This window comes from Astatotilapia calliptera, chromosome 15 (genome assembly GCF_900246225.1).
Source record: "Astatotilapia calliptera chromosome 15, fAstCal1.2, whole genome shotgun sequence".
Classification (NCBI taxonomy): domain Eukaryota; kingdom Metazoa; phylum Chordata; class Actinopteri; order Cichliformes; family Cichlidae; genus Astatotilapia; species Astatotilapia calliptera.
Window position 1 is genome coordinate 11451454 of NC_039316.1, and position 13183 is coordinate 11464636.

The following is a 13183-nucleotide window of genomic DNA, read 5'->3' on the forward strand; positions in this document are numbered from 1 at the left end:
ACCAAGATCAGGGTTAGGCAAATATATAATGCAATCAAATGCAAGGACATGAAAGGTCAAGGTGGATAGGTAGAAAAATGTCACAAATCTCATTCCTAAAGTTACAGAGTTACTGGCCCGATGGAAAAGACTGCCACAAATCACAAAATTTAGGCCCAAGATATGAAAATAAACATAAAAAACATAAAATGAAAGCTCTTTTGTAGTTAATTAAGAGAACAAGAAAGCAGCCTTGTGCCCTGCTGCATCTAGTGAGTGCTCGTTTGTCTGTGACTTAGCATTCCCAGAGTATCCATCTCTTTGTGTCTAAACAGGCTGTCAATCACCACGCTGGCACTTCCTGTTTACCTGTCCCATTGACCTCCTCTTTGGAGAGTCACCGGTGCTGAGTGCTCCAGGCAGCCCTGAGGACATGCACTCACATGGCCAGCTTCAAAGTTAAGGCAAAGTTTACCCAGAGTTGAGCTTCCACAGGCTGCCCCGCTGTTCACTGGGGTTGTGTGCTCAGATAAGAAGGCTGCTTCCTGGTCTAAACATACACAGACAAAGAGAAAACAAAGAAGAAGGACAGGCAGAAAGAAAAAAAGAGGAGGCTTGGAGGCAAACAGCGAAGTCTTATCGCAGGTATCATTTGTTTGAAAAGTGAATCAATAATTTAGAGAGAGTGTGGATGTGTAGACGTTTGGTTTATGACGATATGTTGTCCAAGCTATCACATGAAACTTGACAGAATCAAATAGAATCGATGGGGCGTGGGGAGTTTGTAGTTTTAGGTCTTTTTCCACTACAAAAATATTTGTACACCCAAGTCATTACATTTTATTTATATAGCACCAAAACTAAACGACAGTCAGCTCAAGGCGCTTTATATTGTGAGGTAAGGACATCAGAAAATTAAAACACAGTCTTTTAGGTTTTCATTACATTTTTTGCACCGTTTTTTAATGTTGTTTGTTTTTTAAAACTCACACTTTAAATTGTACTCAGGCTTAAGGTTACGGTGAGGCCACTTTGAGTGATGGTTGTATATGAAACTGGCAGCTGTAGCTGCTAGCTAATGCTGTGCCTCACCTCAGCTAATTTTAGTCACTGAACTCCCCCTCTTGCTATGTGGTTAACTATGCTCAGCGTTTCCGAAGAGGTCTTTGTTAAGGTTTTTTGTGAGTGAAATTGAAGTATTTTTTTGTAGGTCACTTAGGAATAATTAGCATGGGTCTGTGTGGCCTGTGTATGGTCACTTCTGGCTGCAAAAATAACAAGATGTGATGGCCACAGTGCTAAACTTCAAAAAGAGGGATTCGGAAACACCATTTACCCTCCTGTTGTATTAATTACATGGCTGCAGAAGCAGTGTTTGCTGTGGCATTAAACCATACTATCACAACAGTCATCTGGCCTAAACCACCAGGAATAAAAATATTTAGGAGAAAGCAAATAGCATTATGTAAATGATACACAACAGCAACAAAAGATATGAAAACGGAGACGGACAAATTCGAAAAGTTCCAAATTTAAAATCTTATGAGTATTATGTAACATCATGAGGAGCTGTGTTTTATTTTGCCTGAGCCGCTCTCATGGATGAACAACATGCCACCATCATGTGGTGTTCTTCATAATTTAGCATTAATTGAGACTTAAACTACAGCAATTCAGCAGCCCAGCACGTTCCCGTCGTTAGACGCAGTGCTGACCGCACAGTGAACTAGGAATATAATGGCTGTTCTGTTCCTGCCATCTCTCAATGTAATGGTACTGTAAACTAACAACTCAAAAGCCCCTTGAGCCACATTGCCTTGCTGCCGTGGTATTTCTACAACAAATTAGAAGCAAACTTAAATATTGGGCCGCCTGTCAGCATGATGGGTGAAAGGAAAAAAGAGGCAATTAAAGGCTAATGTATTTCAATTAGTGGCTAACTTTTAAAGGAAAAGCGGACTTCCGCATGGAACAAGTCCAAACATGGGTCATCAGAGAGTGGGTTGCTTTTGGTGTTTGGGGTTTAGGGGCAGTGTAAGCATCAATAAGGCCATGTAGCTATTAGCAAATGAGAAGTAATGTCCCCTGAATGATGGTGGTAATGATGCTGTGGACAAAACATTGGATTTTGATTGGCCTCTCTCTGTGAATAGGTCCCAGTACACACAGGAAGTGCTTGTTTGTTCCAAGCAGCACTATTTCCTGTCGGACTGGCTGTGTGTGTGTGTGTGTGTGTGTGTGTGTGTGCGGGGGTGGGGTGGGGGGAGGGTTTCCACTGTGATAATCAGTAGAGGGATATGTGCGTGCATGCACCTTACTTCTCAATTTTCCTTCTTTAGTTGGCGGTTCAAAGAGCCACTCCTCGCCAGGGCGGAAGCTCCTCTCAACCTAGAATGAGATCAGTGTGCATCCAACAAGGGACTTCCTCCCCACACAGGAAGTGGAGGTGCAGCTGAGAGGGAAAGGGCTCTTCCTCTGCCACCCCCGTTCCTCCAAGTCCTGCTCCTCCCTCGTCCTCCTCCATGATCCGTGTTTTGTCTCAGAAATAACATAAAGCATTGCTCACGCTCACTCCCTCTCCCCTTTTTCTGACCAAGCAGGAAGTGCAGCCTGTTATGTTTACATAACAGAGGTCCTCTCTCCCGCCAAAGCCACCCAATGGCCCCTGGGAAACGGGAATCCCCAGACTTCATCTGCTCACATTTGTGAAGTGGACATCCATCACAGATTGACAGAGAAATGTGTCTGCATGTGTATATGGGAGAGAGGCTTCCGGTGGGAGCAAAGAGAGAGAGAACAGAAGAGCATCTGTGCTAATGTTGATGATCCTTTCCTGAGAAGGTTTTCCTTTTACTTAAGTTGACCCCTGCTGCAATGGAAGAAGAACTGGATGTGCTCTTGTTCAAGAGCCCCCCATCATTTCCCATTGTGCCATTTGGCTTTGGCACTTATCTCTTTGCACATGATTCCAATAGTGAAGATTTGCACTCAATGTGCGCTTGAAGCTGGGAGATATGAATGCCATCGGTGATGGATAACACACTATGTCTGCCTTGTTCTGGGGGGAGATGTGCACACTCATGAGGCTCATGTGACTAGCAATGGGTCGACAGAGAGAGGGTCTATCCATCTGAGGCCCCCAGAAAACTGCCCGTTGGCCATTATGGCACAAATGAAGACTTTTGAGTGTGTGGAAGGGAAGTGGATATTTAGTTCACTGGTGGCAGGGCTAGATTAATGTGTTTCTGTCCATGGATTTAATTGTGTGTAACAAAAGTCTTGATGTGGTGTTACAATCAAATGTTCAGATCATTTTTCTTTCATTATAAATAAATTTGAAAATTTACAATTCCCTTTAAACAGAAACACCTCAGAGAAAAGTCTTAAAAATAAGAATACAGCAGAGAGAAAAAATGGCAGATGCCTTTGCAAAACTACAAACTTTCTGACTTTTCTTTTTTACGTTTTTGTGTCAACTGCAGAAACAATTGGCCTCATAGAAGAGCAATTTTGGATCCTTGCTCAAAACAGATTTATCTTGTTTTTCAGTCTAATTATCCAGATTCTTTTAACTGTGCAAACTTGCCATAAATCATTCATTTCAGACTAATGAATCCCACCTGTTCATAAAGAGGTGAACGTTTGTGACTCTTGAGTGGTTTAGGCTAGATGAAGTTAGATGTTTTCAAGGCAGGGCAGTGTGTGCCTAATCACTGAGTATTTGGAAATAGTTCAGCTTGTTTCAGGTAATGTTACACTGTCTTCAGACAGCATATAGACTCGGACAGCTGTTGGCGCAGCACAACCAACTGCTAGAATATAGACGCTCCTGCAGATCTATTTGTTTGCTTGAATAAAAGGATTTCCTGTTTTGCTTTGATAAATTGCTGCCAAGTAACTCTATCCCATTTGTTTTTGTTGTTTTGTGGATTCTATTCAGTGCATGTGTTCACGTACTATATCTATGCCCGTGTTTATCCACACATTTGTTTAGAGTGTGAAATGCTTCTACGCGTCCTGCTGTTGAAGAACTTGTCCTTGGCTCTGCAGATCCACTCACAGAGTGGAGAGTTTGAGTAGCTGCCATGAGGACTTATGGCCTCAGGACCTGTTGGTGGAGGTCAGAGAGTACAAGAGGCGACAGCTGTAGAAATGTTGAGAGCCCAGTGCAGCATGAATACTGCCGGTTATAGCCAGCATCGCACGCACACACGGATACATACACACCCACACACTCAACACACACAGCGATCAGATCCTTATCTAAAAGATACATTGTTTGGAAGTTGCTGGAGGACCGCCTAACAGGATATAGCCCACTGTTAGAAAGTGTGTCTGTGTTTGCGCGTGTGTTACACAGGATCGTATAGGACGTGATCAAAAAAGCTGAGGCCTTTTATTGCAGTTTTCGCCACTCTGCAGCCTGTTTGAATGGATTTCCATGATTTTTGTCAGTCTTTGAACTTGTTTGAGTTGTTGATGTGGTCATTCAGTATCCAGGAGCCTCTTTTGTCTTCTATAAGTCAAACTGCTACTATCAAAACTGTAACAAATAAAACAGATATAACTACACAGAATCTTCTAAAGTTTTTGGTGCCAGCTAACCCTGCAGTGGTCGAGAGAGTCTCCATCAGATCCAGGCTCAAGAGGGGGCAGGAAACCGCCGTGGCCAGTTTGGGCTTAAGAGGAAAGAGAAGAATAAAAAGAGGAACATAGAGAGGCCACCAACAATAAAAATAGAAAAAGGAAAACTATGGGAGAAATTGTACATAATCACCATTAATAGTGGCATGTAAAGGCATCAGTAATGAAAAGAGCTGAGTGAAGAAGTGCTCAGTCCATCACAGAAAACCCCCAGCAGCATGAGTCTATTGCAGTGCAACCAAGATTTGCTCTAGGATCAGCTGATCCCGTCCTAATGTCACCATATTCAAAACCTGCCTTTTTCAGAGAGGAACGTTTTAAGCCTAAAATTAGAGGCGGTGTCTGTCTGCTGAACCCAACTTGGAACCTGGTTCAACAGGAGAGGAACTAACAGCTGAAGACTCTGCCTCCCATTCTACTTTTAGGTAGTCTAGGAATCTCCAAGAACAAAGTGCTATATTTAGATAAAAGAGTGCTCTGATGTATTTTAGATACGATGGGGTCGCATCAGGACTCTGGACTTTGTATGTGAGGAGAAGTGTTTAAATAGGAATTTAGAATTTAAGAGACACTAAGACAAAAGGCATTTAGTACTTTTGCTCTTGCATATTACACTAACTGAAAGTATTGCATCATCATATGGACTTAAAATAGTCCAACCTGGAAGTAGCCAAATTAAATATTGTCCCTATAGAGACAAACAGATTAAATAAATAAGGGGGTCTAGCATTCATATTCATGTAGTCACCTAGCAAATGAGCATTGTTTTACTAAATGATTCATATCACCTTTTCTCATTGTTGGAACCAGTCAGTGTTAAATGAAGCAGTAATGAGCAATCAGCAAGTTAATACATTAAACACAGCAAGCAAGATAATCAAACTGTTAATGGAGACTTCAAACGCCATAATTACCTTTCAATTTCTGAAAGTGTTCTTTTTTAAAAACAGCTGCTGGAAGCAGCACATTTAGGTTAGCGTTTAGAGTATCGCTTGTTTGAAGCTAATATGAACGGTTGCTTAATTTCTAGAAATTTCTGAATGTAGTGGGATAAAACTGTAAGGGACCTTTCCTCATTGAAGACCAGAAGGTTTTCAACATTTGGCTATATGTTATAGAGTTATTTAGTGTCATTTTTGTAACTTAACTATGACATGGTCATGTGAGCTTCAGATACAGATGTACCTGCCAATCTGCTGATATCAAGACAGCTATTGTTAAAAAATAAAATAAAATAAAAATTGTATTGATATGTTGTGAATTTGAATCTTTTGTCACCAAATTGCTATCCAGTAATTTATCCAGTAATTAATTGTTTCAATTTACTGAAAGGCCATTTTGGCCCCTTACATGCAAGGCCCTCTTCTCTCCAGCGGGGAGTTGGATTGCTGACCTGGATGCCCAGAAAGAGGTGTTGCAGCTGGAGCTTTACTCTAGAGAAGATGCTGGTGCTGGTGGGAGCAGCTGTTGTGTGTTAGACTGTCAACACAGTAATGAAAAGGGAGGGGTGGAGGGTGTGTGTGTGTGTGTGTGGGGGGGGGGTTTAAATCAGGCACAAGGAGTTTTGGTTGAAGTTTGTTCTCATTTTACATTAGTATCTGCTTTGCTTTACTTAAGAACGTTTGATTACGAGTAACATTAATCCGGCAGAAAAATAATGCCAGACACCCCCAGAGCAGTTTGAGGGGATTGTGTTTGCATAACAATCTTAGCCACATTTTCTGAGGTTTTTCCGTGTTGAACATCTTACGCCCCAGCCAAGCCCACTGGCATGTCAGAACACTGAAGTCCACTTCAAGCCCTTCTTCGCCATCATCGTCAGGGTCTTGGATCACTGAACCGCCCCTGTTCCTGTTCTCATGGGAACTTCCCCTCCCTTCAATGAGCTGCCTGGTTCACCTCTCAGCACTGCCTGCTCTAGGGTTAACTCCACAGGTCAAAGGTCACAGGATCACAGGCTCCACAATGCCTCAGATTGTTGATTGTTGATCCTAATGCTGGTGCTGTGAGGAGGGGTAGGATTGTGCGTGTGTGTGTGCAAGTTTGCGTTTGTTTGATTGTGTGTATATGTTTCTATTTGTGCATGTGACACAAGTGCCTCTGTGCATGCGTGTGTGAGCGTGTTAGTTTTTGTGTGTGCATCCGCCGATGTTTGCATGTGTGCAAAAAAGGAGAAACCTGATTGGCTGGACCACCGTAGCAGATGAAACTTGATGGACTGCAGGCTCCCTAAGCTCCTGTTGATGGGGATTTGGAGGCCTGTCTTTGAGGGGGGAAATTCAATTTCCTCCCCCTGCTCACCAGAACTGTTTGGATAGCTTGGCCTGGGATTGGAGAGGGTGTGTGACACTCCAGATTACCCACTCACTGAGAGGCAGCCGGGAAGGTGGTGTCTGATCTGCAGCATGGCATGACTCAACGCAAGAGGAATGTGGCACAACAGAGAGCTGTCAATCTGTCAGTGTTTTTAGTTTTATTTATTTCATCTGTTTCTAAGTGCGCTACAACACATCCTAAGAATTTTCATGTGAATATAAATGCTTTATTTAACAGTGGATCCCATGAGTGCAATCTGTATTCAAATTAATCCATTATTGACATCTGCTTTATTGATTGAGCATGATCAATAGTTTTGTTGAAAATAGTTTTGTTAAGAACAGTTTAGTGATAAGTCCCACAGATTAATTATTCTTTCTTCTAGATTGCTACTAACAAAATTGTAAGATATGAACAGGATATAGCTACACAGTTACTGCAACTTTCTACAATTTTTGCATCAGTCAGCTCAAAAAATAGTTCTTTTTTTGTTTTTTACAGAGGATCCCCATGAACATGCATTTGGCAGGGGTGGAACAGATCTCCAGCAGAACCAAGCTCAAGATGGGCAGGACGCAGGAAGAAAATAGAAGAAAGAAAAGAAGAATATAGAGAGGCTACTTAAAATGAAAAGAGAAAATCACAAACTATAGGAGAACAGAGACAGTTTATATTAAGTGATATATTTAGTAGTGTACATACCTCAGACTTAAAGAAAAACTCTAAAGTATTTGTATGCACTTGCTTTGGTTCTTGTTTTGTTACTTTCTGCTATCCTGTAAGTTCTCTAATAATGCCACACAAAACGTACCTCGAATACAGCCATGCAAAAAAGAAGGTTTTCACAAGACACCCTTACTGCTTCCATAAGAATTTAGAGGGTAAGTAGCAGACAGGTGCTTTTACTCAAATGCACCTGATTAAGTGATCATCAGCGAGTATGACCACCTTTGCAAAAGCGTAACTTTTGACTGTTTGCTGGTCTAAAGCATCGAGGTGTGTGTTAACAAAATGCTACAATCTTCCCAGGAGCAGATACTTCATCTGATTCAACCCCCAACTGTGCAATGCTCGGAGAAATTGCAAAAAGTCCAAGACCTACATCTCATACTCTAAAGGCCTTAGCTAGCATTTAAAATGTGGTTTGTTTGGAAGCATTTGCATCCCTCTAAAAATGCAGCTTAGGTTTGAAAGGTTGGAGCTGAACAAACCTCAAGAGTTCAGGAACAATGTCAAGACCAAAGTGGAGATATCAACACAAAAACCTCGCAACAACCGCCAAGCGCGGTGGTGGAGAGGTGATGATTGCGGCTTGTTTTGCAGCCTAAGTCTAGACTTCAGTCTCACTAAAATGCGGTTGGCCCTTAGCACTTTCCCCCATAAAAACAACACTTGATCACCTCCCCTGTACCCTTTATGACAAGCTCTGACTCCTCTATATATATCAGTAAAGACATGCTTGGATGACCATTAGAATAAATAGAAGGGTTTTTCCAAGGGTAGCCAACTTCCATATTTGCAACAGACTACTTCCTGTGACAATGATGACAGCAGCAGAGAACATTTCTCTAGTTTCAGTAAGATTATTTCAGCAGTTCAGAGACGTTTGATGAAAAATGACGCTAAAAGAGTGTCCAGTGCAATTTATTGGTCCTAACCTGTCTGTGTGTGACGAGACGAGAGTGAGAGCAGGCTGTCATTGCAAGCATGAGGTAACGGCTGTCTTCATGCAGCTAAACCTTTTTTCATTCTTGCTGGTGTTCTGTGCAGGATAACTTATATAGGCTTCTTTTTTGCTTCTTCCACATCCCCATCGCTTCACAAAATTATTGTTGGAAAATGATTGCATTTTATATAATTGAACAGCTGGGTATAGTAATGCACTGACAAAGCTGTGCTAAATAACCAAACTTTAAATCATGTATTCCCACTTGGTGCAGCTAAAGGAATTTTCTTTAACTGGTCATACTGGACATCTAGTGAGCCTTTTGACTGATAACATGATTTCTATACTGCACCGAGGGACTGCACGGACTATGCATACAAACACACAAAAGAGCATAAATACAAACCTATTGGGGATTATGTTCCACCTCATAAGGAATGTCAATTACCTCAGCTTTGTGTTGACTGTTGCTGTTTGTTTGCCCCCGCCCGAAAGCTGTGATAGAAATCAAGAAGGTGGTGTTGTGCCGATGACACTTGAGCCGTTTGCCTCCTCATTACCTCCGGCCGTCCCTCTCTCACCTAGCCGTAAAATGGAGGAATGTCTTTAAAGTCTCATCCAGTTTTACTGGAGTGCTGACCATTTCATCACATGCAGATGTTGCCATATGTGTTGTTTGCACACAGATGTTTGTGTGTGTGTGTGTGTGTTCCGTGAGGTAGAGAGACCGAAAGGCTTATATGCACTTCATGGGTCATAGCATGTTACCACTCTTGGAAAACCTTTTTGTTGGATAAGTGTGTTTTGCTTGAAGTCTCAATTTATTGCCAGAACAAGAGGGAAGAGTAAAGAACAGGAAGAATAAAAATAAATAAATGGTGGGTTATATTTCAAAACATGCAATGTCATTAAAAAAAAAGTCATGGTGAGGAGCAACAATGGAATAAGTAGCAGTGAACTTATGTTATAGTCTTTGGTCATTTTATTTTGTTAAATACAGGCACACCAACACACACATTACAAGAAGAAGCACCGTGATTGTTTATGTAGTTATTCTAACACATCTTTGAACACGACTCAGCCTGTCAGAGTCAAAGACGAGAGCCGGCATGACTAAGATTATTTCAGTGATTATTGGAATGAAACTTCAGAGATAAAGGGGGGTGGCGAGGAATGTGTGCCTACTGTAAACTGGCTCTGTTTTCAGTATACACACTGTAATACCTTAAAAAAAAGAATAAATTAGACACAAAAATGCCAGTTGTTAAGGCAAAACGGATGAGAAGTCTTTAGTTGGGAAACAAAAAGAGTTCACAAACAGCAGGCTAACTCAGGAGCTTGACGTCTGTATAATACTGCAACAGTTTAAGTTTCAGCTCATGTCAGGTTTAGCAGAATGTAAGTAAGGAAACCAATCAGCAGATTAATTTTCTGTTCATTCATTCTTGCCTCTCTATTGATCTATTGGTATTGTTAAGCACAATACATGAAATACAATTAAAATCTGAATAAATTCAATTAATTCAGACACTAACAAAAATGGTTGAAAACTATTAAAATGATATTTGGTTTACTTGAATATTAGACTGATATCTAATTAACTTGCAAGTATTTTCATAACTTATTATTATTAATAGGCAAAAAAAGGAAACATTTCTCTTGTTTCAACTCCTCAGATTTACATATTCTCTCATTTTCTGCTTTTAACTTCAAGTTTAATGTCTCTCTGAGTGTTGGTCAGGAAAAAGAGACATTTGTGGAATTTAGAAGTGTTCTTTCATTTTCTTTTTCTTGTCAGTTTTCTTTGTCAGTAAATTTGTACCCCTAATTAAACAGCAATAAAAAATGCAGTGTCATATCAGGGTGACCAGCCAGATAAGCGTAGTTTGCTTTACACTGGCTTTCCTTTCCTTTCCTTTCGTGTTCCATCTCATTTCATCTGTACTCATCTGAACAGCTCCTGTAACTAATCAGGTGTAAACCACACGTCTGGGCAGAAACCGGATGCCACTGGTGTTTCAAGTATCCCTCACACTTTGTGACTTCTGCTTCTGTGAGAAGGAGGAGGGGGAAAAAAGGGGGAGAGAAAAAAAGCGTGTGCAGATATGAAAGACTTATCAATGTCTTTGATCTGTATTAGTTTATTTGGCTATATATCAGTCAGCCTTCACTAGCCTCCTCTTGTCTTCCGGCCGTGACTTCCTGTTTCAGATTAGTTCACCATCCTGCCCACCTCAGCGTTTCATGCAACAGCACTCGGGGATCACAGGTCAGAGGGTAAAGGTCGAGCAAAGAACGTTATAACAATGTCCAGACTTTGAGCAACTGACCAGTGATTTGAAAGAGTGTGTGTGCATATGTGACGATAATGAAATGGTTGAAAGGAAACTGTCCGTCAGTGGGAAATCTGAAAACAATTTGACTGCATTAAGGCATTTAAAGCGTCTCCACTGATTTCCCCATTGGCTTCTCATCAGTACCCCACGCACACAAACACACACACACACTGTGTGCAGTCAGCCTTACACAATTATGCATTCACTTGTCTTTTTGCTTCTTCATTTACACATTTGTTTATTCATGTCCTGATTTACTGCCGCCTTTGCTTTGATCCAGCTGTCACCTGCTTTGTGACAGATCTTTTTTCCCATGTGTCACTGTGTATGGATGTACACATTTTATATATTGAAGTAGCTGCAATGGTGTAAGGATGTCTTATAGTTAACCGACCTCCACATAGCCAGAATCTGCTTCCCCCCTCTAATTTACTCATCTGTCAATTGCCCAATAACACAAAACACATGATTTATAACCAGCTCATTTTCTGGAAATGCAAAAGCTCCTGTAAATCTGCATCTTTACATTTTCAAAAGTCTGGACTAAAGGCTGAGCAGCATACTTTTGGCGCGACGCAACATCTGCCTATTTGCAGAGTATAAAATGTTTATGAACACTTTCTCTAAATGCTGCTCCTGTTGAATATGAAAATATCCCTCTGTTTATGCATCCCCACCCACGTTTAGCATATGTTCATGACTAAACCATTCCACAGCTACCACCAGGACAGTGTGTAAGCCTCTGTGCTCCATAAACAAGGCCTTTTCTCTGAAACGCCAAACCATTTGCCTTTGGCTCGCTTTAGTGGTTCCCATAAAGGAGCCCGCTGATGCCTCTTTTAATTGCAGCATGTAATCTGACTTAAACACAAGGCTGATAATAGTACTGTCTATGAGGAGGTTAGGATTAGAAAGGCCCCTGATTCCTACCAGCTCTCTTATTATCCTCTCAGCCCTGGCCGCAAGGAACCGAATGGCCGACATGCTTGTTTCAAGCAGTGCCAGTTTCTCTGTGACTCATCTAGGTTGAGAACCATTTGAGGAGAATGGAGCCCCTGTTTTGGTGTGTCAGCGTGCTGCTTGTGGCTCTCTGACAGATTGCCGTGAGACGTGAAGGCGAATCTGCCTCCACACTGTGCGAGTATGGAAAATACACACGTCTTCACCTCAAGTTATGCAGCCTGACCAAACTCTCAGGGAGCTGCTGTAACTGTTCAATTTAGACTGCATATTTGAGGTCAGTGGAAGTAAAAAAAAATACACAGTGAGGCATTCTTAAAGGTGGAGATGACATTTTTACTGTCACTGCAGTGCTCGGCATTTCCCAAAGACATCAATATCAAGCTCTATTCTTCAAACATAGAAAAATAGAAGATGTGAATAATCGCATCTCGCATCCTCCTATCATTTGATGTATTGCAGGAAAGAACTGAGACGGTTCCTATTACATATTGCTTTGGAACTGCTCCTTGGATTGAAAGGGTGTTTGAGTGAGAGTTCTATATATGGCTGCAAGTATGCTTTATACTGTGTCTAGGACTACTTTTCATTTAATTTTGATTGTAATAAACACAAATATGGTGAGAAAATCTATGTTAAAAATTGTCTGGTTGAAAATTCTGTACCTTTGACCTTTCCTCTGTGACTCCTAACCCTGTCTCCTAGTTTTCCCTCATCTATTTGCGTCCTTCTGTCTATATGACAGAAGGACGCCAAATTGGACACAAAACTGGACTGAAAACCAGTAGCAACAGCACTTATGGAGTAATTAATCCAAATTTTAAATATGGGTTGGGGCTGCATTGCATCCTTGTTAATATTGATAGAATTATGAACCAGAAAAGTACAGTTTATTAGTTTACCATCCACCATGCATCCACTTTCTGGAATGTTATCTAGTTTTTCAATATGAGAATAATTTTCAACACACTGTCAATATTAGAAAACCATACCTCAAAAAAAAAATACACACACACACATTAGAAGACTTTGAGTCATGGATTTGCCTCCCCAGACTTCAGACCTCAACAGTATTGAAGCAGTGTGGGATCACAATCTTAACAGAAACCAGAACAAAAGATAGCCAACATCCAAAGAAGAGGTTTCAATGTCCTTCAAGAGGGAAAATTACCGTATTTGTTTTCCCACACTATAAGGTGCACTTAAAATCCTTTAATTTTCTAAAAAATTGACAGTGCGCCTTATAATCTGGTGCGCCTTATGTATGAATTTTGGTTGTGCT

The 13183-nt window shown here is 41.1% G+C and overlaps 1 long non-coding RNA gene across 1 annotated transcript; it reads left to right on the forward strand.

Annotated features, from left to right (window-relative positions):
- Positions 1–269: 269 nt before the first annotated feature.
- On the forward strand, positions 270–4551 carry LOC113006433 (uncharacterized). Its single transcript, XR_003269752.1, has 2 exons — positions 270–624; positions 2319–4551. It is a non-coding gene; the product is annotated as an uncharacterized LOC113006433 (long non-coding RNA).
- The last annotated feature ends 8632 nt before the right edge of the window (positions 4552–13183 follow it).